Source organism: Miniopterus natalensis, chromosome 10 (assembly GCF_054644295.1).
Source record: "Miniopterus natalensis isolate mMinNat1 chromosome 10, mMinNat1.hap1, whole genome shotgun sequence".
NCBI classification, from domain to species: domain Eukaryota; kingdom Metazoa; phylum Chordata; class Mammalia; order Chiroptera; family Miniopteridae; genus Miniopterus; species Miniopterus natalensis.
The window spans coordinates 52,893,566-52,920,805 of NC_142090.1; the positions used below are offsets into that span (position 1 = coordinate 52,893,566).

The 27,240-nt window shown below is 33.2% G+C and overlaps 1 protein-coding gene across 8 annotated transcripts in view; it reads right to left on the minus strand.

Moving 5' to 3' along the window:
- Window positions 1-27,240, minus strand: part of SEMA3A (semaphorin 3A) — a 437,330-nt gene that overhangs the window by 294,859 nt on the left and 115,231 nt on the right. For 6 of the 8 annotated variants that reach the window (XM_016219560.2, XM_087821125.1, XM_016219556.2 and 3 more), the window contains exon 5: window positions 2,248-2,332. The exons of the other annotated variants lie outside the window; for them this stretch is intronic. The gene's annotated coding sequence lies outside the window, so the exon portion shown is untranslated. The remainder of the gene's footprint in view (window positions 1-2,247; window positions 2,333-27,240) is intronic. 8 annotated transcript variants of the gene reach the window in all.

Genomic DNA, 27,240 nt, shown 5'->3' on the forward strand with positions numbered 1-27,240 from the left:
ATGAGTGGATAAAAAAGTTGTGGTACATTTACACCATATTATGCAACTGTAAAGAAGAAGGATCTCTTTGGAACAATATGAAGGGACCTGCAGAATGTTATGTTAAGCAAAATAAGCCAGGCAGAGAAAGACAAATATCACATGATCTCACTAATATGTGGAATCTAAAGAACATAATAAACTTATGAACGAATAGATTCAGTGACATAGAAGCATGCAACAGACTGATGAATCTCAGAGGGGAGGTGGATGGGTGGGGAGAGATTAACCAAAGAATTTATATGCATGTATGCATATCCCATGGAAACAGGAAAAAATCAAAGATCAGTATTTAAATAAATAAATCAGTGAGCTGTGGAAAATGTCAAGCAATCTAATATATGTGTAGTTGGAATCCACAAAGGAGAGAAGTTAGAAGGGTGAAACAGAAAAATATTAAGAAATAACAGCTGAATTTGTTACAACATGGATGGACCTTGAAAATATAGGCTAAGTGAAATAAACCAGATAGAAAAAGCTAAGAACCTCATGACTTCACTCATATGTGGGTTATAAAACAAACTCATGGACACAGACAACAATGTGGTGGTTACCAGAGGGAAGGGGGTGGTAGGGTGGTGGGGGTTGTAGGAGATCTAATATATGGTTTCAGAAGATGGTTTGACTTTGGGTGGTGGGCACATAGGCAATATACAGACTTTGTATCATAGAAATGTACACTTGAAACTTATACGATCCTGTTAATCAAAGTCACCCCAATATTTTTTTAAATATATCTTTTTAGTGATTTCAGAGAGAGGAAGGGAGAGAGAGGGAGAGAGAGAGATAGAAACATCAATGATGAGGGAGTCACCATTGATCTGCTGCCTCCTGCAAGCCCCCTGCCCAGAAATTGAACCACAATCTCCTGGATCCTAGATCAATCCAGGCTTGCCCAGGCACCCCAATAAATTTAATTAAAAATAAAAAAATTAAATTTTGCTAATGAAAAATAGAAGCAATAACAGCTAAAAAAACATTCTAAATTTGATTATAACTATAAATGCACAGATCCAAGAAGTTCAACATATCTTAAACACAATAAACAAAAAGAAAACTACCCCAAGATGCATTATAATCAGATTGTTTAACAACCAATAATAAAGAGAAAAATCTTAAAAACAGTCAGAGGAAAAAGAACTAACACATTATGTATAGAAGAACAAAAATAAGACTGACAGTTTTATGACAGGAACAATGCAAGCTATCAGTGGAGCAGAATCCTGAAGGTAGTGACCGAAAAAAAACCTGCCAACTTGAATTCTCTACCCAGCAAAAATATTTTTCAGAAATGAGTATGACATAAAGAAGTTCATCACCAGCAGTCTTGCAGTACAGGAAATGTTAAAAAGAAGTCATTAAATATGTTTTTATTGATTTTAGAGAGAGAAGAAGGGAGAAGGAGAGGGAGAGAGAAACAATGATGAGAGATTGGATGACGCTCAACTAACAGAGCCACACTGGCCAGGAAATTTACATATATGTTTTAACTCTTTTGTTCATTTCTTCTAATAGCAATTATTTCTAATACAGAACAATACATATAACACAGTAGAATGGTAGGCCTAATGTTGCTAAATTTTCTTCCTACTTCTTACAATGAAATGGATCTTGAGGAGCAATTATAGTTAAAGAAGGTAAACAATAATACATGTACATTTAGATTTTCTAACAGTATTTTATTTTAAGGGTAATATTTCACTCTTAAATTTTAGTTCAAAATTAAGATAGCATAATGCCTTAAAAACAGACTCCTCCCTCTGTGCTTGGCACTCAAGCCTTTGAATGGATTCTAGTTGATAGTAACCATATTTGGTTCAGGAAATGTAGAAGCAACAGGCTAGCCAAAGGATCGTTCTGGATGGCAATCTGCCCACACACCAACTACCTCTGTTCTGTGGTTCCTGGGGAACATGGCAAAACCAGTCTAATTACTAAGTATGAAAATTTTTAAAAAAATAGTAGGAATCAAGATCTTCATATTTCTAAGTGGCAATGTTGGCTTCCCCACAAACTGTTTTTTTAAATGCTAGAGCTCTCTCATTTTCCAAATCATTCCAAAGAATAGAAGGCTATATAAGTAAAAACAAGTGCCCTTAATTTTTAAAATTTACCTTCTAAATTATATACCAAAGAAGTTTACTAGCATAGAAAAATTTCCACAAAATCTTATTAATATAAAAACATGCATATTTTAAAATATGTTACCTTCTTCCAAGAAAAATTCTTAACTTCTGAGATATATTTGTTCAGTCCAACTGGTTATTTTAAGTATCTGGACACTTTAAGTACCCTGTAAAAATAAACAAGTTCATTCTTAGAATTCAATATAAATTAAACGACTAACAATAAATGAATAGGTGCTCCACTAAATTAAGTTTCTTTACACTACCTCAATACCTTGCATAAGAAAATGTAGTGCAGGAAGGAAAAAGGTATTATGGGAGGCAGACACTGAATTTGACAAACATTTCACCCTTGTTCCACCAAACAAAGTACAATTTGTAATCACTAATGGGATTTAAGGTACTTTGAAATAATTCATTATTTAGGCTCTGACTCTGCTAAAGAATAGCTGATTTATTTGAGAATCAGTTGAAACTCTAACATGCTCTGTTGATTTGTTCGTAATGCTATGATGTCATTAACATTTTTCACTACTGATGATGAAAGACTCACACTGGCAACCCAGCTAAGCAGTAATTTCATGGCGCTCCTAGCCAGTAACCGGATTTCACTTTAACAAAAGCTTTTTTGTTTTTTTCACAAGTAAAGAAAATATGCCATATAAAAAAAGTAAACATAAATTTTAAATAACTGAATCTTCTCAAGTATAAAATTAAAAGTGCTTTAAATATTTTTTTACTAAAATGCTTTGTAAGGTTAATCATACATTATTTCATATTTGAATAAATAGTAAAAATAATTTAGAAAACAAAATAAAGACAATTCAAATCAATGGGAGAAAAAGAGGGACATCTGTAATACTTTCAACAATAAAGATAAATTTTTTAAAAATCTGAGCTAAAGACTTAATATTATCTCATTTGGAAAAAAATATATAATTTGGTGAAGACCAAAGAGTAAGCAAACAAGATTCATTAGCTAAGCATTAACCTTCTTAAATAATATAAATCTTATTTAAGTCAATAAAAACTACAGTAATGCAGATTCTTAAGTAGTACTTTTCTCATATTTATTTTCAATTCTAGTTTTACTGTACATTTTTATAAATATAGACTATTATGCATTACAATATTTTGAGAAACATAGAATATATTATCTTATATGCATTTATACAATATGCTTTTGTTGGATTCCTTACTATGTAATAAAATTAGAGATAACTTAAAAGTTGATTTAAGCAGAACATTTGTGCTGTTATAGGCAAATAAACAGATAATCTATGACCCCAAGAATATATGCAAATATTGAAATGCAAATAACAATACCATGTTAAATACTCCCTGAATGTATATGACACAAGATGGTGAAATTATTTCACAGCAGCAATAAGGTGGAAAACAAGATTTTGGGGGTTGAGGAGTAAATAATTCAGAGACTAACGTTTCTGAAGACTCATCTCTGTGGGATATTGAAACTACCATACTATATGATGAGAATGGGGTTGGAGAGAGTGACAATGATCTATAACCAAAATCTTAAAGAGGGGATGTGAGCAGAAGTTTGTGGAAAACTGTAGAAAAGGGAATAGCAGGTAGATGGCATGAGATAACAGCTAGGAGGTTGTAGGAAGGAGACTGCTCTGGAAGAGACATCGAGGAACAAAGAGAACAGTGCCCATCTCTAATCTCAGTAAATTAAGTGATGTAGTAGGGAGATAGCCATCTCTTGAAAGCTAGCAAACAAAGCAGAGTCAACAAAGAACAGGCTTTATTTAGAGAGAAGATAGGGGGTAAGTGCATGAAGTGGCTGAAGATGTCTGAACTTTGTTGGTGAGTTCCAGAAAACATGGTGAAAAGATAGAGATGTGAGAATCAAAAATGACTTGGAAATTCGAATTCTTTTTGGTCATTGACATAAAATGAAGAAATGAGTTTGATGAGTCCAATCCTGATTTTCCCAGAGAGATGGTGTGAGGCCTTGTCAGGAGTATTTAGGGATTCAGAGTGTCCACTTGACCCTTGATCGTGCTCTTTCACCCAGCAAAGGATGTGTGAATTCTAACACAGGGGCTGTTTTTCTCCCTGACCTCCATCAGTGGTGGTCTGAAGATGAGGAATGTACACTATGTATGTTCTTTCTTTTGACTTATATGGCCAGTCTAGAGGTCAGCTAACACTAAGCACACAGTCAATCTCCTCTTGAGCCCTGCTGATAGTAGATTTAACTCTAACATGTTTCTGAATCTTCTGCAAATATAGACCTAAAGGTCTGCAGAATATTTCAGCATTCTGATCTATTCTTGACTTCTACTACTGGAAGGCTAAAAAAAGAAAAGTTTTGTTGCAAGTATAAGGGCTTCTACTTTTATATTTGAATTTTCTCTTATCCTGATATTATGAATGTTCTAATTATTTCATGAAGAGCTTTGTAAAATTTAACTGGTCTGATTATTCATAACTAATGTAGATATTTATTATTAATTCAGTAAATATTTATAATTTACTCTGTGCCAGGCACTATTTTAAGCAACAGTGACAAGTAATTGAAGTTACCTGGCCATAAAGCACATAAAGTTTATACAAACAATAAACTCAATAACATACAAATTCATAATACAAGGTCAAGCAATGACCTTGTACCAGTGCTATACAATAAGAAGATAAAAGTTGGCTGGGTAATAATTTTCTTGAATTGTCAGTGAAGTCCTCTCTGAGTTTGAGTTGGTAACATTTTACCCAAGGATTAAAGGAAAAAAAAACATGTGACTATCTTGGGAAAGAAGATTCAAAACCAAAGGTGCAGTAACTACAAAGGCCCTGAGGCAAGATCATGGATAGATTGCTCCTAAAACAGCAATATAGCCAGTGCACAATGAGTGAGGGAGGAGTGATGGAAGAGAGGTAGAGAGGTAAAATATACTATAATTGTAACTATATACAAATTTGATCTTATTAGTAAATATATTACAAACATTGGTAAAACCTATGCCATGAACAGTCTCCTAGTTAACAACAGTACGTTGGTGAAATCAAAATATTGCAAGATACAAAACAGACGACAAAAAGCTATGGATATTCATGTATTGAACCATCCTTGTGCCCCTGGAATGAATTTCACTTGATCGTGATGTATTATTTTTTTGATGTACTGCTGCATTCGATTTGCTAGTATTTTGTTCAGAATTGTTGCATCTGAATTCATCAGAGATATTGGTCTGTAGTTTTCTTTTTTATGTTATCCTTGCCAGGTTTTGGTATCAGGGTTATATTGGCCTCATAAAATGTGTTAGGAAGTACTGCTTCTTCTTCAAATTTTTGGAAGTGTTTGAGAAGGATAGACTTTAAATCTTTTTGAAGGTTTGGTAGAATTCACTGGTGAAGCCATCTAGTCCTGGACTTTTATTTTTTGGTAGGTTTTTGATGGTTGTTTCAATTTCTTTGCTGCTGATAGGTCTATCTAGATTTTCCAATTCTTCATGATTTATTTAAAAAATGGCTATGGATGATAATATAATTTAAAAAGCTTATTTACACATTGAAAGTCTCAGAATTTCAGTTATCTCTAAATTGACCACAATGGAACCATCATGTTGGTTTAAAAAATTACTTTAGTACATGGAATGTGGTTTAATTCAATAGTTACAACTATAATTAAACTATATTTTGTTTGACCAAATAAAAATATGCATCTTCACTGATAATGTAGAAAATCTTCTGGCACACAATGAGATTTTCCACCTATCTTTGGGAAGATTATTTGAGCCAAGTAGGCACCTGCAGATCCAAAATATTTGATCCTACCTGGCAGTTATTTTTTTTTCAATGCACACCATATAATTATTCAACAAAAAAATCTGTCAAAAGAGCTTCCATTAGTGTCAGATAATGATTCCTAACCAGCATACTTTTAACTTGTTCTAAGATGATAGTAACGAGTGAAACTTAAATGGGAAACTCCTATTGAAAATAAATTGTAATTCTCTATCTTATCTATTTCTTTTCTTTGATCCTGCTGTTCTCTTGGAAACTCTAAAGGAGTTGTGACTTTGACAAATCTGATGTCTGCTAGTTCCTACAGGGGTGTACTAAGAACAAATGTAACATTCTACTTTCTGTTCTACTTGTTTTCATTAAACAATGATTTACTAGGAGTTAGCTGAATTGAAAATTACATTGGTCATTTTCTTTAAAAATAACAGTAAATTTATTAAAAAGACTTAAAGCTGTCATTAATACTTCTAGAAAAGTTCATTATAAATTTTAAAACTCTCTGTCTTCCTCCTTTCTTCTCTCTATCTCTCCTTTTGCCCATTTCTCATAAGAGGATGGGAAGGTGAGGTAATTTGGGATATGGCTATGAATAAATTAAAAACCAATCAACTGAGATTGAATTGAATTTATAATGTGGAATATCAGTGATTTTTATTAGAATTAGTAGATGCATTTCAAATAACTTTAAGATAATGTGCTGTCCTGATTATTTAAATTTTATTAAATTGTGTAAATTTAAGTAACTTCAAACATTCTTATGTTTAATTATAAAATTTCTGAGATCAAGTACCACGTGATCTCACTTATATGTGGAATGTAATAAACAAAATAAACTGATGAACAAAATGGATCCAGAGACATAGAAGCATGGAACAGACTAAGGGGTCTCAGAAGGAAGGTGGGGAGGGGAGTGTGGGTGGGGAGAAATTAATCAAAGAATTTATATGTTTATAAGCATAACCCATGGGCACAGACATTGGTCTGAGGAAGGCCTGGGGGTGGGGTGGAAGGTACCAATGGGGGTAAAAAGGGGACAGCTGTAATATTTTCAACAATAAAGATGAAACTAAAAAAAAAAAATCTGTATTTTATTTATTCATTACTTTTAAAAAACCTTAATAAACATATCTTAATAAAAATATCAGGCAATATTTTAGGTGCAAAATTAAATTAGGCATGCAGCTAAAATTTAACCTCCAGGGAGAAGAGACTTGCTTCTTATTTTCCACTATATCCCCAGTGAATAGAACAGTGCTTGGTTGAGAGTAGGATTTAAATATATATAATAACAAGTACATATTTTAAATTAATATATGTACATGAATGAATGTATATATTTGAATAAATGAATAAGTGTGTTCCCATCTCCTTTCTTTTATTTTACTGGGAGAGTGAGACAACTAAATTAATGATTACAGTACAATGTGATGAATATAATGAAGGTTATATGTAGTGAATGTTCAGGAAGCGTAGATGTAAAAATACAAATCAGACTATATGGGTATTCAGGTTTCCAAGTGTATGAACAGAGAATTAAAGGTACAAAGTCAAGATTCTGGGGCTGACATATCATTAAGCACTATAGCAAATTGTTCAGGTAAAACAAATACACTTTTCAAGGTTCCAAAAAATATGTAATTTATGAAAAAAATGCAAATCACAAATTAAGAAATACTTAAATTAATGTTTATTAAATTTCACCTCTCAACCTTATTAAATATCAAGCTGTGAACTTTGTATAGTTAAGATTCTCTTATTCTGCAAGAATCCCCAAATATGCATTATTTTTTAAAATCACAGATAATAATAGTGAAATGAAAGGACAAATTTATTACTTTCAAATTTTTATTTTATTTTATTTATTTATTTATTTATTTATTTATTTATTTATTTATTTATTTAAATATATCTTTATTGATTTCAGAGAGAGGGAAGGAGAGGGAGAGAGAGAGATAGAAACATCAATGATGAGTCATTGATCGGCTGCAGCCCAAAACCCGGGCATGTGCCCTGACTGGGAATCGAACCCTGATCGCCTGGATCCTAGGTCGATGCTCAACCACTGAGCCAAGCCCAGCCGGGCCTTTCAAATTTTTAAAACAAAAAAATGCTTAATATGAGACAAAGATAGATTTAATATATTTGAAATACTATGAAGTAAGGCCACAAAAACAAATAGATAACACTTAGGGCTTCACAAGACATAAAACAGGCCATATCATCCTGTCTTATACTGGTTCTGACATAGGCTGAAAATAAATATAATTTAATTAATATATTCACATGAAATCTACCATTTTAATAAGCAATTTCTAAGCCTCAAATTGTCATTGTTCATCTCAAATGTAGAATAGAGACCTGAAACTAAAAACTTCATCATTTTTATATTTAATGAGATTACAAAATTATCCTGATGGTAACAGATCATTCCTAAAACTTTTTTCCCCCCCATTGATCCCCTTCAGCCCTCATCAACCCCACCCCCAGGCCTTTCCCATATTTTGTCTGTGCCCATGGGTTATGCATATACGCATGTAAGTTCTTTGATTAACCTCTCCCAACCCACTGACCAACCTCATCATCCCTCTGAGATTTCTCAGTCTGTTCCATGCTTCTATGTCTCTGGATCTATTTTGTTTATCAGTTTATTTTGTTCATTATATTCCACATGAGTGAGATCATGTGGTACTTGTCTTTCTCTGCCTGGCTTACTTCGCTTAGCATAATACTTTCCAGGTCCATCCATGCTGCCCCAAAGGGTAAGCAAGCCTTCTCTTTTACAGCTGCACAGTATTCCATGGTGTAAATGTCCCACAACTTTTTTATCCACTCATCTACTGATGGGCACTTGGGTTGTTCCCAGATCTTAGTTATCATAAATTGCGCTGCTATGAACATAGGGGTGCATAGGTTCTTTCTGATTGGTGTTTCGGGTTTCTTAGGATATATTCCTAGAAGTGGGATCACTGGGTCAAATGACATTTCCATATTTAATTTTTTGAAGAAACTCCATATTGTTTTCCATAGTGGCTGCACCAATCTGTATTCCCACCAGCAGTGCACTAGGGTTCCCTTTTCTCCACATATTACGCTGAAAACAATTTTCCCTTAGAAAATAAACAAATTATATGAACTATTATGGAACTATTGTATACAGATTAAATGCTTCAGTTTACTGAAATATTAATGATGCTACCTTGTAAACTTTCATTTATATATACATAATCCTTTATTCTAAATACATTTGCTTCCTTAGAAGGCTTTGAATCTTTCTACTATTAATCATATTTATAAATATTACTGACACAAACATTTTTGAAGCTCCTGATATTTGTGATATCTAAGTTATTTGCAATGTAGACTTATTTTTTCTTTGAAAAATTGTGAATAACATATCAGATCTCTCTGACTACACTGACCACTTGTCTCTAATTAAATCACGCACTATTATTTAATCAATATTTTTGGAGAATATCAGCTGTGATATACTTTTAAATACTTATTTTCTCTGAAATTCTATTGCCAACCAAAGCAAAAGAATTCAATATTGAAAGTAAAACAGTACAAATTATAGGGAGAATGAAACAATGGGTCTATAAGTCCTTTCAGTTAACGTATTTATTTTGCAATTCTGTAAAAACAAAAATATTGATTCATAGTTATTTGGGAATAAATCAGATTAATTACTTATTGTTCTCTTTTGTGCTTTAAACATTTTAACAAGAGAATTTATTTTTCCCCCAGTGATTATCTAATATTATATTACCGAAGGGGGTATTTATGTAATGTTTGTTTTAGTAATATAAACAAGTCAAATGTTTATAAGCAGCATTAGCTCTATTAGAAAAAAAAGATTGTCCCCAAATATCAAGCAACTCATATGTAGTATACTCAATGGCAGCATACCTCCAAATTCTATGTACTTTCAAGCTTTGTCTCATCTAAGACAAATGTGTAAGACTGCATTATTGTCAAAATATTTACATACCCTCTCTACCATGTCCCTCCTTATCAGGAAGATTATACCTCACACTCCTTTAACTTCAAGCTTGACAATGTAATTTATGTAACTTGCTTTGACAAATAAAATGTGAGTGGAAGTGACATAGCTATTTCTGAGCAGACGTTGTAGGGGCCTCAGTGTGAGTCTGTCAATCTCTCCCTTTTTTTTTCTGAGATACAAGCTAGCTCTTAAGTCTGGGTGCAAAATAATGGAGCAGAATTGAAATCATCACAAAGAATATATATAATATGAGTGATAATTTAAAAAGTATGTATTTTCATTGTAGGGCCATTAATTACCTCCGCATCACATAGCCTGTGCTAACTGATATAGAATTTGGTGTTTAAAAGTTTCATATTATAGTAACAAAAATCTAAATTATAAGATATCAGCTCTGAGGTCAAGCGGTAGGCAGTGAAAAATATTTTATTGGCGGTGGAAAGATGGTAACCTATGTAATGCGACAGAAAAAATTGGTAAAACTGTAATAATTTGGGAAGCAGAAAATGTTCTAAATTAGCTGTGGCTTTGAGCTATGGTCATGGCTGGATTGGTACTGGCCAGTTTGTAAATACAGTCAACATGAACAGAGAGAATCTGGAAATCACAGGCCTTACAGCATGGAAGCTGTTTCTTATCTCCAATTAGTAAAAGAGAAAATGGTGCTAAGCTTTGAGTCAAGAAAGCTAATTACGATTCAGCTTCTTAGCAAAGAGTAAATCAAGGGTGTGACTTTCACTCTGTTAACATAGCTGCACTAAATAAGGTAGCAGCCAGTCAATATTTCCCACTGGACAGAATGACCAAGAGAAAGAATTTAAAAGGATACAAGTCTTCTAGAAGCCCTGTCAGCTCAAGGGGCCTGAGTTTAGAGACAAAATCATGTGTGTGGCTATTGATGCATGGTTGGGAATAAGATAAAATACTGTAAATAAAAATCATACTATGTTTTGAGAAAGTTGTACTTCCAAAGGGGCCATCAGCCTGGAATAAAAGAGAATGTGAGTGTTTGAGATTTAGAACATAAATTTTAGGTTTTCCAACTTCTAGTGGCAGTAAAACTAGGCTTAAGAAAGCTGCTTATCCTACGGGGGGGGGGGGGGGGGGGCGATATTTGACAGTGCCCTCTTTGGATAATGCCCAGGAAATACTGAAAAATATCTGCCAGAGTGCAGAGCTAAGAGCCATGGAGAGTAATAGGCTAAGCAGTTGCTGTCAGACATCAGAACTGGGGACAAATCAGGAAACATTCCCCATAACCAGGAAAGAGTCATGCCCATTATTTAAGATTTGCTCTAATCTCTAGGGTGGCTGCTTTGTGCTTCACTTCTTCCTCTTTCTGATTAAATGTTTCTTGCTGTTCCAGCATAGAGTGTCAGAAATGTGTGTAGGGGTGAGGGGTGGGGGAGATAGAGTATATAAATGGTCAAGTTTCTAGTTCTCCAGATTAAGAACCTCATCTGGGCTATCATGAGGTTCTAGACTTTGTGTCTGACACTGTGATTAGATGGGGCATTCATGTGTGTAAGAGAGGGAAGTGAATATTTGTGACCAGAATTTAGTAGATTGTATTACTGCTGAGATATGTGCCCGTGGCTTCCCTGCTGGGTCAGTTCCTGCAGGAGGATTTGACTTCCAGTACCATTGACTTTAAAGGTAGATATATGACTTGCTTTAGGCAATGACCTGTGACTGCAACTAACATGCCACATCTGAGCAGAAGCTTTAAAAGCTAGCTCCTGGTTCTGGCTTTGCTCTTTTACTTCTGCCGTAACATTAGTATGTCTCAGATAGGGCCTGCTTTTTCATTTTAGAGTGATGGAACGGAACCTAAACTGTCCCATGATGGACATACAGCATGTACAATATATAAACTTTGATATTATAAAGCCACCTGGATGTTGAGATCATTTCTTACCCTAGTTACAACTTAGTGTAGCTTCACTAATTGAATAATACAATGGAAAGCTCACAGAAGCAAGAAGTGTAGAGAAAACAGCATGTCAGAGACAATGTCACTTTTGCTCAGCCAAGCAATGCCTGCTTTAGAAAGGACTCATTTATGTTCTGTCTGCCTTAGTACAGCAGGAATTCCAGGGAACTGGCACACAAGACTTGGTCAGAAGGACATTTTTCTGAATAAAAGCTGGTTTTCTCTGCATATAAAAGAACCATGTAATACTAATGGAAAAAGTAGTTTGAACTGTTTTAATTTCATTATAAATCCTTTACATTACTATAGAATTGCCAGAAATAAGTAAATAATGAACCAAAAAGAATATTATCTGGAGTTTTTTGTTTGTTATGAATAATTTTCTACTGACTGTTCTAGCTGGTGGGGATGGATCAGTAAGTTATTCATTTCCAAATGGATAATCAACTTTATCAAAAGCATAGAGCAAAAGATTCTAAAGCATTATATCAAGTTGAAATTTAAAGTTAGATAAGTGTGATGAGTAAATCTGTCAGCTCACTGCACAGGTAAAATATGCAAATGTAAATTGGTGGCTCGAGAGGATGCGAACTATTCTCCTCCAGATACTTTAACATTTTTAAGACCTCGGTTTTATTAATGACACCACTGCTGGAGACACAGGTCCATGGAGGAAAGACCCCAAGATATCGAAGCCTACATACTTTCTATTTTCCTAGGATGGCTGGAGCAATAATAATAAATACAATTTGAATTGTTTTTAAAGTACCAGCTATGATTAAGTTATACAAAATCATGGAATAGGAACAACTAATGAGAAATCATCCATATTGTCTGTATTAAAACCAGTCTTGTAGCAATTATGTGACTAAAGTTTTTCTCACATTTTTTTCTTAATGTGATACAATAATACAAAAATAAGACAGTACTAATAATAGCAAATTTTCATTTGAAAGAAATTAACTGAAATAAAATTGGTCTAATTAGAAAGTCCACTGCCTTAAGTTTTATGTACCTTTCTCAATTTTCGGTATCATTAAAACCAAACTAAAACCAAAATAAGCACTAATATGAAAAAGCATTTGGAAGTAAATTAGTTAATATTTTCAAATAATAAGAATTTTAAATCCTTAAACTGAGAAAATGACTTAGTATTTCACAACATACAGCATGCAGGTACACAAACTAAAAATCTACTAACTTACTAACATACAAAAGCTTTCCTTGGTTTTGAATCATACAGAGCATGTTACTACCATGTCATATCAGCGATTAAGATAAAAGAGGTGTTCTAAGTTTATGTATTAAAAGTATACTTGCAAACATTGAGAGACAAACAGAAAGAGAGTGAATTACCATGCCAGAGCTCCCGTGAGTCTTCTTTCCTTTTACTTGCTGCTGATTTTTTTATAAAGCATATCTTTGATCTTCCAGAATCACATTATTTTACTTTGTTTTAAAATTATTATCCAATAGCAAAGGGAAAAAATTCTGAAACTGCTAGTGGTCAAATAAAATAAGGGACCAGAAAAGGTGGTAGGGTGCCCACGATCAAGTTGATTAAGCTCTGCAGGATCTGCAGTTTATCAAAACCCTTTTTGCTGCCTCCCATTTTCTAAAAATGGAAAAGGTGAAGCTTTCACAAGTAGCAGGCTCCAAATAAACCAATATGCCCAGCACAAAGCTCGTGATACCAGCAAAATTTCCTTTCCACATTAGGAAGTTCTACTATTAGCTGTTACCCATCATCCTAATAGGACATTTCTCCATATTAATGTGTGATTCAGCTTTTGGACCCTAAAACCTCTTTCCATCCCTCGGGCTACATTTGTCCCAAAGAAGCATTAGTCACATGTAGCCTTGAGGGACTTTTATACCTAACTTGTGGAAGTAATGTATAGATTCTTTCCTTGGAAGGGAAAAAGAGAAAACAAAACTGGGTCACTGATGGTGACTGTAAATCTAGGAATTGTAAAACAGTAAATCTAAGAATGCACTTTTACTTCTCCCTCTCCATTTAATTTCCTCTGTCTTGCCCTGATTTTCTAGAGATAAGTGTGCTGTGTACAGAAATTAAATATGGGCTATCTGATAGTCACCCATGATATTATATATTCAGTGACAGTATACTCTATCAAAATTCATCTATTATTGCCCCTCACCCTATCTAGGTGGTAAAGGTATTAAGTTAATACTATATATTTTTTTTTCATAGAGCTTTGCCATAGCATAGTTTTACTCTTTTAGTTTAACTTATATTTTAACAAAGTGGGTCTTTATCTAAATATTACTATTTTTCAACTAAAAAATGTTAAGAAACAAATATAATTGTATTATTTGACAGGTATTATTCTTTATTGTTTTTGGCATATGTTCTTCCCATTCTAAAATTCGCAGTACATTTCACATTCACTATTCTTGACTACTCCTTGTCTCAACATATTTCATCAGTTATTATGGTCACTGAGTTGCCAATAAATTATTTAACTGAAAGAACTGCTCTCTGATGGACAGCATTTTTCTTAGGAAAAACTCCCTGAAAGTGTAACTACTTCAGGAAATACTGAAACTGCAAAATTATATTAAAAACGTCTACTTTCTAAGTAAACTTTAAAATAAATATCATTTTAAAAGATAATTTATTTCTTAAAAATCAATTAATCTAGAAATATTTGCTACATTTTTATACAGTAAAAGAAACAAAGCATGAATGAGAATTAACCAAAACAAGCTGTTCATCAGATGGGTTTTAGATCATAGCAGCTTCCCTTTCCTCATCTGTTAAAATGGATAAGTGGTAACTAATTCTTAGGCATTTACTATGATATTCCTATGCTTTTAAACACTGGTATCATTTAAAAAGTAGAAATATGGATTTTCCATATTTAGTCCCATATTTTCTTTAGCTATTAAGAGTTAATGTTAAATTGATAATGACCAACTAATTATTAATAAAAATAATTTATTATCACAATTTTGAAACATAGTTTAAATAAGAAAATTATTTAAAGCTCTGTCTTTAATCACTTACTGTGTGAATAAATGATTTCTTTCTTTTTGTATTCAACAAGATATGTAGAATAGAACAAATGAATTGGTTAGATTGAAATGAGTCCCATGTTCCACTGCATTGCTCAATACCAGTTTTCATATAGCTACCTTTATCACTTCTATATGTGAACAGTGTGATCAGATGCAATACCACCAGACCCAGATAGTAACAAAACCAATTTGCTTGAAATCTAAACACTTTGAAATCAATATATGTTTAGGTATGGTCTTGGAAATATATTGCTTAAATATGTTTATGCAAATGGTTGTTACAAATGTTACACACTCACCAGATGCTACAAATAAATAAGGCTGAATTAAACATTAACCCTAATTTCAACAGATTTCAAGTCCCCTTATATACCACGTTGATGATGCTTAGTACAGTAATTTATCATGTATTAGTCACCAAATTTCAGAAGTAAGTATAATGGTAGCTGCTAATTACTAAAAACTTATTATTAAAGTCTGTTCAAAGCACTTTACATCAATTAGCAACTTTAATTCTGATAACATTTAAGTGAGTATTTGATTCACTTTATAGGTAAGAAAATTGAGGAAAAGAAACTCACTTAACTGCATAATCAGTGACACACTGATACTAGAAAATTATTTTATCTTATTGCAATGTTTCCATTCTTAGGTTCTGTGGTCTTTTGGCATCAATATTTTCATGAGAGAAGGCAATCTGGTAGTGCAGAGAGACCACAGAATGCTCAACTTATGACATTAGGCCTTGACAAAGAGCTTGGCATTTTTTTGTAAAAAAACCCAAGGCACAACAAAAAAAAACATACACAAAACCCCCACAAACAGACCTAACTGATTTTTCTGAAGTAAATATGCAGAGGGATCAAGGAGCTGGAATAGGACAGCACATAAAGAAGACAGTGGAATATTATTGAGCAATAAAAAGGAATGAAATCTTGCCATTTGTAACAACGTGGATAGACCTAGAGGGTATTATGCTAAGTGAAATAAATCAGACAGAAAGGTAAATACTGTATGATTTCACTTATAGTTGGAATTGAAATAAAATAAATAAATAAATGACTAACCAAAATAAAACAGAAATAGACCTATAGATATATAGAACAAGCTGATAGTTGCCAAAGGGGAGGGAGTGGGAGGATAGGAATAAAAACGAAAAGTGTCAAAAAGACACTCCACTGACATAAAGAGATTCTTCAGAACTCCAAAGCTCCTTAACCAGTGGTCCACAGGACACAAAAAATCTGATGTAAAATTCAGGCAACCATTGAACTTGGATTGGAAAAAATATATATTTTAATAACTTTTAACCGAAATTTAGCATTTTCTTCATTTATGAAATTAGGTAATAAACCACAGTGGTATAAGCAATACTTTTGACTGTATCACCAAAAGCAACAAAATATTTTCATTTCACATTATATTTCTTTCAGAAATCTGAGAGTGACATTTATACTCATAATTACTTTCAAATTGTGATATTATTAGACTTTCCACTAAATCTTCTTTTTTAATGGTTTAATTAACAAGGACATATATTACTGTCATAAATATGTTCTTTTCAGTATCTTATACTTTTAAAAATATAATTGCTTTTCCTTGTAATGCTTGAACAATGTGGGAGTTAAAGGTGCCAACCCCATGCAGTCAACAATCTGTATACAACCATCGATTCTCCAAAAACTTAACTACTAAGAGTCCACCGCTGACCAGAAGTCTTCTTGATAATGTAAATGGTCAATTAACATATTTTGTTTGTATTAAGTACTGTACTCTAACAATAAAGTAATCTAGAGAAAAGAAAATGTTATTAAGGAAATCATAAGGAAGAGAAAATATATTTGCAGTATTCATTTTTAAAATCTGCATATAAGTGAACCTGCAGAGTGCCAACTTGTGTTGACCAAGAGTCAACTATATTTTATTTTCTGCATTTTAAGACACATGATTGGAATCAGACTGCCTGGGTTCAAGTCATTTCTCTGTAACTAACTGGTTGTGTGACCTTAGTTTTATCATGTGTAAAATGTGGATGGTCATTCTACCTACTTGATAGTGTTGTGACAATAAATAAGTAAATACTTGTAAAACAAATACCTATCAAAAATAAACCCTCAATAAAATATTGCTATTATCTCACTATCATCATCATTTGTATGCTAATTATATTCAAGAAAAATATACACATTTTTAAAATATACAAAAAAAGTCTTTGAGAATTAAAAAAAGAAAAGAAAATCATATCAGTAAATTTAAACTCATTAGGAGCTTCCTGGGGGAGATTTCATTTGAGAAGAGGGTCATTCCTAACACTCAGGCAGAGCAGCAGCTCAGTTGTCAACTTGGCTGACAGAGTCTCACTGCCTAGATCACAAATGTGACCCCGATTTTACTCACTGGGCAAACTATAACAAGTGACTACAACTCTAGCCTGTTTCCTAACCTGGAAAGTGAAGGACTCTTTGTCAGATTCTACTAAATATTAAATGAATCTTTAAATGAATGGCCTCAAATACTGAATGTAATTAAATGCATAACAAACGCTTAATAAGTAATAACAATACACATGAGACTCCTTTGTTTAATGATCTCTGAAGGTTAGTTACAAATAGGTTGACATTTAACCAGTTGTACAATTTCTCTACACTGTAATATTTATGTTAATCAAAGCATCAATACCCAAAAAAGCTTGAGCCCTCCTTCCCAAGATACAATTCACCGTGGTATGGTTGCTAAAGTTTGCTAATATTCATCTTAGCAAGGCTCTTAATCTACATGTTCTTTTGGCATTAATCACTACATAATCAAGCATGCCAAGCATGACAGACAGACCACCTTCAGCTAAAGCAGAACATAAGTACTACTCGCTTCTTAAAAAGAAAACATTTCTCTGATGAGAAGAAATCATGTCATTTCCTGAGTGGAAGTTCACAAGGGGTGCTTGCAACATGAAATGAATAAAATGAATAAATTTGAGGGGGAAAAGTAGAAAGAAGCCTGCAGAAATAGTATAAATAAAAAATATTTACATGCTTCTATGCTAAACACGATCCTTTCTTACAATGAACTATAGTTCTTTTAAAAATGGAGAGCTTATTCTCTGATTATATTCTGTCATAAATCATGTGGACAGATGTGTGCTTTAGTCACGCATCATGGTTGATTAACATCATGCAAGCTTTATGTGACACAAGCTAAGAATTTTATTTTATAACTCAATATTTAATTTTTTTTTTTGGTATTATAACAGGCAAAAAGTAACGTCCTATGAATTTTTCCTTGTTATGGCACAGCAGCACATTAAAAATATTTGTCAAACATTTTTATTTTAAATGTGACTTTAAATTCATGTATAAGTCTGTTTATTCTCTTTGAGAAAATAGTACATTTTAACTTTTAAATATGATTTAAAATAAATTGTTTTAAAGTTTTTAATTGTGTATTACTTTTCCTAACTATTTTTGAAAAATGGTAATCAACACAATGTTAGACACTTAAATAAATAAAGATTATCTGGAGAACTAGTATATACCAGTATCATGATGGTTGAACTTACATTTCTGGCACCATGAGTCAAGAATTTCTTTAATTACAGGTTGTATGAAGACTTTTCAATTATTGTTGAGCCACAGCAGCCTGATTAAGGTGGGTGGGATAAATCAGTAGGGCAATTTATTACAAAACTTCTAGGAAAATGGCAATCTACTGGTGTTTCCAATCAAACCTTGTTCATTAGTGCTCGTCAGAACTAGTACACAGAGTAGATTAACATGAGATTACGTGATATTTCTATTAGATAGAATTCAGATTTGACATTGGTCATGGATATAAAGTTAATGCTGAATTGGCTTCGGAATTCAGATCCTTATAGTTATATGCCAGCTCCAATGAATGAACAAAAACAAGATTGTTATAGGGCAAAAAGAAAAGAACATATGGTTGAAACAAAGCAAATGCTGTTTTTGGTTGATAGATAAATAGCAAGATCATGATTATTTATACACTGGCAATCAGATTTTAAGAATTAGAATTCTAGATAAGAAAATACATAATTTTTTATCTTTAGCAAAAACTTTAAAAAATTATACCTGAATTCATTTTTTTCAAAGAGACTGAAATTTCTCATAAAGTGTGTGGTCTTAAAATCATTCTCTATTCTTATAAAAAATAATGTACATATGAAAATATATCTAGCTAAATAGACTGAAATACTGACAAAAATTGTAAGAAGATTCGCAATACCCCTGACATTGTAATTCTCTATCACAAAAATAATATTTCTTCAACATTCAATAGATAAATATTTTTTGATAAAACATTTAAGACATACTCAATATTTCAGGAAACACTAAAATTAAGTAGACATAACCAATGGTTTCCTTCACAGAGCTTATATTTGAGTGAAAAGAAAAAACACACTCATCGCATATTTGAGTACGAAAAGGAGTGGCATAGCTAATATAATAACTGCTTTATATGCAATAATTTATATTTGCCTTGATTTTTTATAATAGGCCTATATAAACTCCTTTGTCAACTATGGGGCAGGCACGGTTCTAGGCTTTGAAGTTACGGCAATGGACAGGCAAATTCTTGCCCTTAAGAAACTTATATTCTAGGGAGAATAGACAGACAATAAATATATGAAGAAATAGATTAAAATATGATATAAAAACAACACAAACTACCTAAGTGAGGCAAAAGAGTAAAAGAATGGTGAGACGTGCTATTCTAGATTAGAAGATCAGGGAGAGCTTTTCTAATAAGGTCAAATTTGCACAGAGATCTGAATTGAGAGAAAGTTAGCACAGGATATCTTTGAGAAGAGCCTGAGGCAGCAGAGAGTCAAAGGATACAGGCTGGAAGCATTTCAGGAGCAGCAAGGAGGCCTGTGTAGCTGCAGTGGCCTGAGTGAGGGGAATAGAGGGCCATGAAATCAGAGAAGTATGAGGGAGCCTGACCACAGAGAGCCTTGTAAATTGAAGGGCTTGACAGGCCACAGGGAGCTTGTAAGTAATTGGAAGGGTTTGAGCAATGCAGTGATATGATCTGGCATCTTTTAAAAGACCACTCTGGCAACTTGGCAGAGCAGGGACTATTGGAACTGGCTGTTCCATCACGGGGATCATTCAGGCAGCTTTCACAGTTGCTCACAGGGAAGATGTTGGCGTTCAGAGTGGTAAGAGTTAAATAACGGTCTCTAGCCAAATTCTGAATAGGCTATTCTATAATTCAAGAAAAAATATTAGAAACCAAATTTAAGTGTTTATAAACCATAAACAGCAAACATTTTCTTAAAGTATTTGCTTGTGACTTAGTTTAACTTGGGATATATAAGTAAAAAACATAGTCACTCTATTGTTGGTGGAAAAATATAGGCTCTCAATTTTTTTTTATTTTGTAAAATTTCCTCATAAAATGGAACTTAGGATATGTCCATTAAATGTTTTATGTATACTTATTTGATATATTTTATTCCATTTTGTAAAAACTCTTATGAAATAATATTTTAATTTTGTGTTGAAATAGTTTTACAGGCTGTTATAAGGAAAACATTATAGACCCATTTCAAAATGTAGCTAGTTTGAAACTGCAAAATCTGCTGATGTGTTGATGCTTGCCCTCAATATATTGACATTATTTCCAGGAAGATGAACATTTATATATGAGAGAATTCCAAAGTTTTTTCCAAAAAAATTCATAACATAACTTAATTCTAGGCCTTTTCAGTGGCAGTTAGGAAGCAGGTGTTCAGTTTTAACTAAAATAATCATAGAAAGCTTCATTTACATGTAGTAGTTGAGATGAGTAGAGGGAAGAAAGAGAGGAAAATGAAGGGAGAGAGAAAGACACGCAGGCAGACAAACAAAGTGGAAATACTGAGCCCTCGATGTATGCCAAAAATCATACTAGGTATACTGGGATCATTCACATGTAGTCAAAGTAGTATCAAAAAGCATGCAGAATTCCTAACAGAGAAAGCATGAATATGTAAAAATATTCTTGATCCCTATAAGATCTGGTAGAATTCCATATGAGAGATCTTTTAAAAGTTTATAAGATCGCTATTTGCACACTATAGCTGTCACTTTAAAGATATGAGTTTATTTTTTCAAAGTATTATTGTTTGGAACTGGGCGCAGGTTCATAAATTTCACCACTGCTAGCTTAAATGTTAATCACATATTTCAAGCCTAAAAGCATGCAAATGGAGCGAACTTCTATAAGGAAAAGCACCTATGGTACATGGTCTTTTTGATGAATGGACAGTGCTCAAGGTTGTTTTTCTTTTTACAAGGTCTTTTAGCCTGTGATAAAATTCAAAATTGGATTAATGGCAACAACAAAGTATTTGCATGCATTTACCACAAAATAAATAGACCACAAAGATAATTTATAGCACTTTCTATTTTGTTGGGATGAGGGTTGACAGATTAGCTTTAAGTTTTATGAATTAAATCTTTAATTTATGGGTGGATCCATTTATTTTTACATAGTCTGTTTTTATTGGATTGCAAATAATTCCCTTTGCACAAATAAATGTTTTCGTAACTTATGATGAAATAAAAGAGCCAGTATAATCTTTAGGAACATTATTCAGAGAATCAGGAATAAGTCAAGCGAACAAGGGTTAGTAATAATAAAGGCCAGTTATTTTTTATGGAAGTCTATGTGGAAAAAATATTTTAGTGTTCCCATCTTTACACTTCAAAATCTCATCTGCACCATCCAAGAGAGTTGGAGAATAATAAATAAACATTAATAACCCTTTTAAGACCATGTCCTAGAGAAGATTCTGGCATATAATAAATGTTTGGTTTGTGGAAGAAAGAGAGAGAAAGGAGACATTAAAGACGGGGAAAGGGAGAGAGAGAGGAAATAGACTGTAATTTTCAGGATAAGAAGCTTTTGTGTGTGAAAAGTTTCTATCTTTGTGTAAAAAGAAACATTACTTGCTACACATAAAATATTTCAAGGTTTATTTTTGGATGAGATAGTACCTCATCCACACTGTATAAATTGATTACAGCTGATCTATTTCAACGACCTATGTCAAGTTTGTAGAGAATAAAAATATCCCTTATACTGATTTTTATTCACTTTGACTTACTTCTTTCCTTTATTCATTTAACAAATAGTTACTAAGTGTGTAGGCACACAGGAAGCACAGGTGTATATAACACGGGGTTCCAGCCCAAAAGGGACCCAAAATCCCACAGAATGATAAAATGTAAATTCATTAGACACAGGAGTGCAAAAATGTAACTAAACCAAAGATACAGAGGTAGCACCAAGTGAATAATTCCAACTCAGGTTCACAGACGATTTTCTGGAGAAAGGCATTTTTTAATTTTTCAATTTTTAATTAAATTTATTGGGATGACATTGGTAAATAAAATTATATAGGTTTCAAGTGTACATTTCTATGATGCATCATCTGTACATTGCATTGTGTGCCCACCACCCAAAGTCAAATCATCTTCTGTCACCATGCGTTTGACCCCCTTCACCCTTTTCTACCCCCCTTCCCTCTGGAACCACCATACTTTTGTTTGTGTCTATAAGTCTTTGTTTGTTTGTTTCTCTTATTTGTTAATTTTGCTGCTTTTAGTTTTATATCCCACATTTGAATAAAATCATGTGGTTCTTGACTTTTTCTGTCTGACTTATTTCGCTTAGCATGATACTCTCAAGGTCCATCCATGTTTCCACTAATCACAGTATTTTACCTTATGGCTGAGGAAAAGATTTTTACCTGGGAAGTTTGATCAGATTGTGCCAGGCCTGAGCGAGGCAGCGAAGCCTGCAGGGCTAGATAACAAGAAGGGCATTCCCGCAGAGGTAAGAGCATTCATAAAGGCAGAGCGGCAATAACACACTGAATTTTCAAAGAATTACATGTAGTTTTGTGTTTCAAAACATACATTTTAATGAGACAAGTAGACAAAATATGAAGTTTGAGAAGCTGTCACAGATAAAGATTTGAGGAAGATTTTAATTGGCAGGTAGAGAAACATAAACACAGCATGATTTTAAGAAGAATACTCTCCCAGAAACCTGGAAGAGAGACTGAAATCAAATCAGGTGACTATTGTAATAGTCCCAGTGAACAACAACAAGAACCTGAAACGCTAAACCCCTATAAAGTATAACAGTATCCTCTATTTCTCTGAACAATGATTAAAAAGTATATTACACGTTTTCCTGAAAAATAAGAGAGAATACAGAGTATATCTCCAAAAGTTGTGTTATTTTATATTACACGTTTGCACTTCTCTTTGTGCTTTCACATGGGGCTTTTGTGGCCTTAAATGAATTACTGTGCTACCTTACAATAACTTTATGCTATTATTTCTCTGCTAAATTTAAGCTTGTACTTGCTGGTTTAAATGATGGGCCCTAATATATGATTTATTCAATTACAGGGAGTCGGGGCCAATCATAATGATTAGTATCGGATACCCCACAATTTTTACCTATTGACCAAGGATAAAGATTCACATATGAAGTAACTCAAGTAAAAGAAATGCAAGGCCAGTAATATTCAATTTATTTTACAATATCACTGGCTCAAGTAAAGTGGGGATAAATATGTTATGCCCTGGTTATATGTTCCATTGTTCTCTTTCCTGGTTAGTCTATTAAAAATACACTTAATTGGGAATTCAAAATCTTTTATGATATTCATATGATGTAGAGTATATCTTCAATATTTTAGAGCATAATTCACAAAGTGAAGATGACAATAATCTCTTAATTATCTCACAAATAAAGAATATGGGTGAGATAAATGACTTTCTAAAATGTATCTGAACAATCAAGAAATCTAGTATCAAAACTTTGAAACAAACAAAAAAACTAATAGACAACATATAACAAAACATTGTATACATTAAGAAAAATATCTACTTATTTTTAAATGTTTCCAAGGAAGATAATTTGTTTAGGTAAACATCATCAGTAAACATTTTTAAGGCAAACAAATGACAGTTTGTGAAGAAGTGAAATGAGAAAAAATATGTATCCTTCCATGTGTTTTAACATTTATATTACTTATTTTTCCTTTACCACCCACAATAGTCATTTGCCATTCATTGTACTACTAATTTTCTAGCACTTATTATTTTTTCCTACATGGGGTATGTAGGGGTAATTTGATTTATTTTTTGGACTTAAATGACTGGGTCTTTTAGAGTTTTACAAGCACAGTGTTTCATCCAGTTCTTCCATGAGCTCATGCTAACAACTACAATGGTTCTTCCTTTATATTCTGAGATAAGAATGGTTTGGATTTTATTAAATCAAAGAGGCTTAAATGTATTGGAATGGACTTTGTCCTATATCTATCCCTTTGATATTTATATCTGAGGGTAGTTAGCCAAGGCATTCAAAACATACACTGATGAATCCATGCCATAGAAAGAAAGACCAGAATCATACACTTTTAGGTTTTATAGATCAAAGTCTGTATATCAGATTTTATATTTGAATACCATGACCTACATAGAATGGAGTTTCGAGCAGTCAATGCCTGTGACAGACGTGCTTTTCTTTTGGGAACTATTTATTGCTTTTCTGAATAATCTCCAAATCCCACTTTGCAGTCATTCAATTTGGAGTTCAAAAAGACATTAGGAACCTTGAGGTATCAAAAAAAAAAGCAGAAGTATCTAAGATGATTAAGAAATTTGCCAGGGGTATTTGGAGGAATTTTTTGGCTTCCTTCCAAAGTTCTTTTAGCTTGAATTCAACTCTTAATATTTTATGACAAGAGCTTCCCTCCCCCCTTAGACAAAGGTGTGTTTCTGCTTTTCATCCCCGACCACAATTTTATAACAAAATTAGAAAATGAAATGTTTTGGTGATTCTAGTTTTCATTAACTGTTTTACATTCACTTAATTTTTAAGTTAAGTTTTCATTGCCCCTTATCTACAAATGTATTGAACTTGTTCTTTATTACTTGCAGTTTGTGGTTTTATATGATTCTAACTAATCGTTGTTCATTATACCAAAAGAATCAGATTTCCAACTATGGTTTGATGTCATTGTATATGTTCAGGATGTCCACAGGTGCCTGGAAGGCCAAAAAGAGAAAGAAGGAAACCAGCCAAGATTAAAGTTGCCTAGACCCAGATGTTGCTGCTGCTGATGTTTGAAAAAAACACACACATTTTAGAGCTTGGCATTTCAGCCTTACAGCTGGCAAGTAATAAGAGACAATGAGGTCTGCGTGCGTGCACACACGCTCGTTTAGTGGCAGAAAAAGGAGAGATGGAAGGAAGGGAAGCCCAATCTGCTGAAATAAAACAGGAATGTGGTTGAGAGCCTGTTCAACCCCACTGGCAATGAGGTATTTCCCTATTTTTTTAATGAAATGTTCTGGCACATTGGGAAGAATATTATTTGTGTGCATGAACGTATAAGACGAAAAAGTAAATGGATAAAACTCTAACTCCTAGTGGCATCTTTTTAGCTTATTCACAAAATGATCATGATCAGGATTCAGTTGTCTTCCTTTTCCACTGAGTAACTTGTTTTTGCTGTTACTTGCTCTTTACTCCTTTACTCATCACACTTTCAGAAAGAGTTCTGACACAGGATTCACAAACTACATAAGTCATTGAGTCATGCAATATGCTAAAAGGGGGATTGGTGTGGCATAATGACTTTTGTAAGTGGCTTCTAGCAGATGTTCTTAGCAGGATATTACAAATGAACCCAAAATTCAAAGTCCCAATGACTCATTTCCAGAAAAAAGAAATGGCACTATATCCACTGCACATAAAAATGTGATCAAATCAAAGTGATTGTAGATAATTGTAAATTCTTATTCATGGCAATGTATTCTGTTTTGGGGTGGTTTTTTTTGGTAAACCATTTTTTTAAATCCTCACCCAAGGATATGTTTTTATTGATTTTAGAGAAGAAGGGAGAAAGAGAGAGAAACATTGGTTGCCTCCTGCCTCAACTAGGGATCAAACCAACAGCCTAGGTATGTGCCCTGACTGGCAATCAAATCTGCAACCTTTTGGTGATGAGATGATGCTCCAACCACCTGAGCCACCTAGCCAGGCTTATTTATCTATTCTTTTTAATCATACTCATATTAGATGCACTGTCAATGAAAAGAGATGTCCTTAATTCTAGTCTAGGATGTCATGGACAGTGGTTTGTAGAAATGTAAATATCTAGACTAGTTAAAGTCTGTTCATTCCTAAATTAAGAATATTAAATCCTGGGCCAAATTGGGAGTCAGCGTTCAAAGTATAGGCTAACATTTCTTCTTAGAAATCAGTTAAAATAGACTTGACATGAAGAAACTAATCTATTGGCTTTATTCAGTGGCAATTCACTATTGTTAAAAAATAAGCTTAACACATGGCTATGCCATAATCAAAGGCACTGATAACTGAAAATATTTGTTTATTTTCATATGCTCTACTAAAGAAATAGGTGTAGCTAGGCTTCAAGATATAGATCTGTGTTTTGTAGAAATAAAAATATATAGAGAGAAATATTCAGTGATCATTACATATTAGCTCTTACTCCAGAATAAATATTTATAGCTCTTGAGTATATTTAGAGATTAACTTTATTAAGTTTGCTACACCCAAACAGGTCATTTTTAAATGTCTCTACTCACTGCAGGCATGTTATCAATGGAATGATGTGACATAATAAGCTTATGAATCATTTTATTATTTAAGAGAAGAAAGAGCAAAATGCAATCTCATTTTTTAAAAGTCATGATTCAATCTAAGACTGCTGCCATGAACACTATTTCAGGCCTTGATTTAGGCCTTTATTTATCTCCTTTAATTTTATTTTTGAAGCCCAAAAATACAGTTGTACTGGAATATTTCTTATGTAAAATGTGTAAGACAATAACAGTCCCTACATACTGCATGTGAGTTTCAATTTAGAAATACCTTATAAAAACACATTCTTTCAAAATGCTCCATTGAAACTACTGTCAAGCTCCTCATCACAAACATGTACAAGACCTCCTTTAATTGTCCCTAATCTGGTGTTTCCACTTTCAGATTGTAGAGATATAACACAGGAAAGGACACTCTATTGGCTAATATTCAACCCCAATAACGATCTAACTTTAAAATGATGATGTTGAGCTTTTCCCGCAACACTGACTCTGTACTCCTACACTCCTCATTTGCCTCTTTATCAAAATCCTCAGCATTCATAGAGGAAATTAAAACAAAACAGTGAGGAGTGATAGTTGCCTGTAACCAATACAAAGTTACAAAACAATGTTCATTATTATTTCAAAATTTCAAAGTTTCAAACTCTTTCTACCTGCCATCCC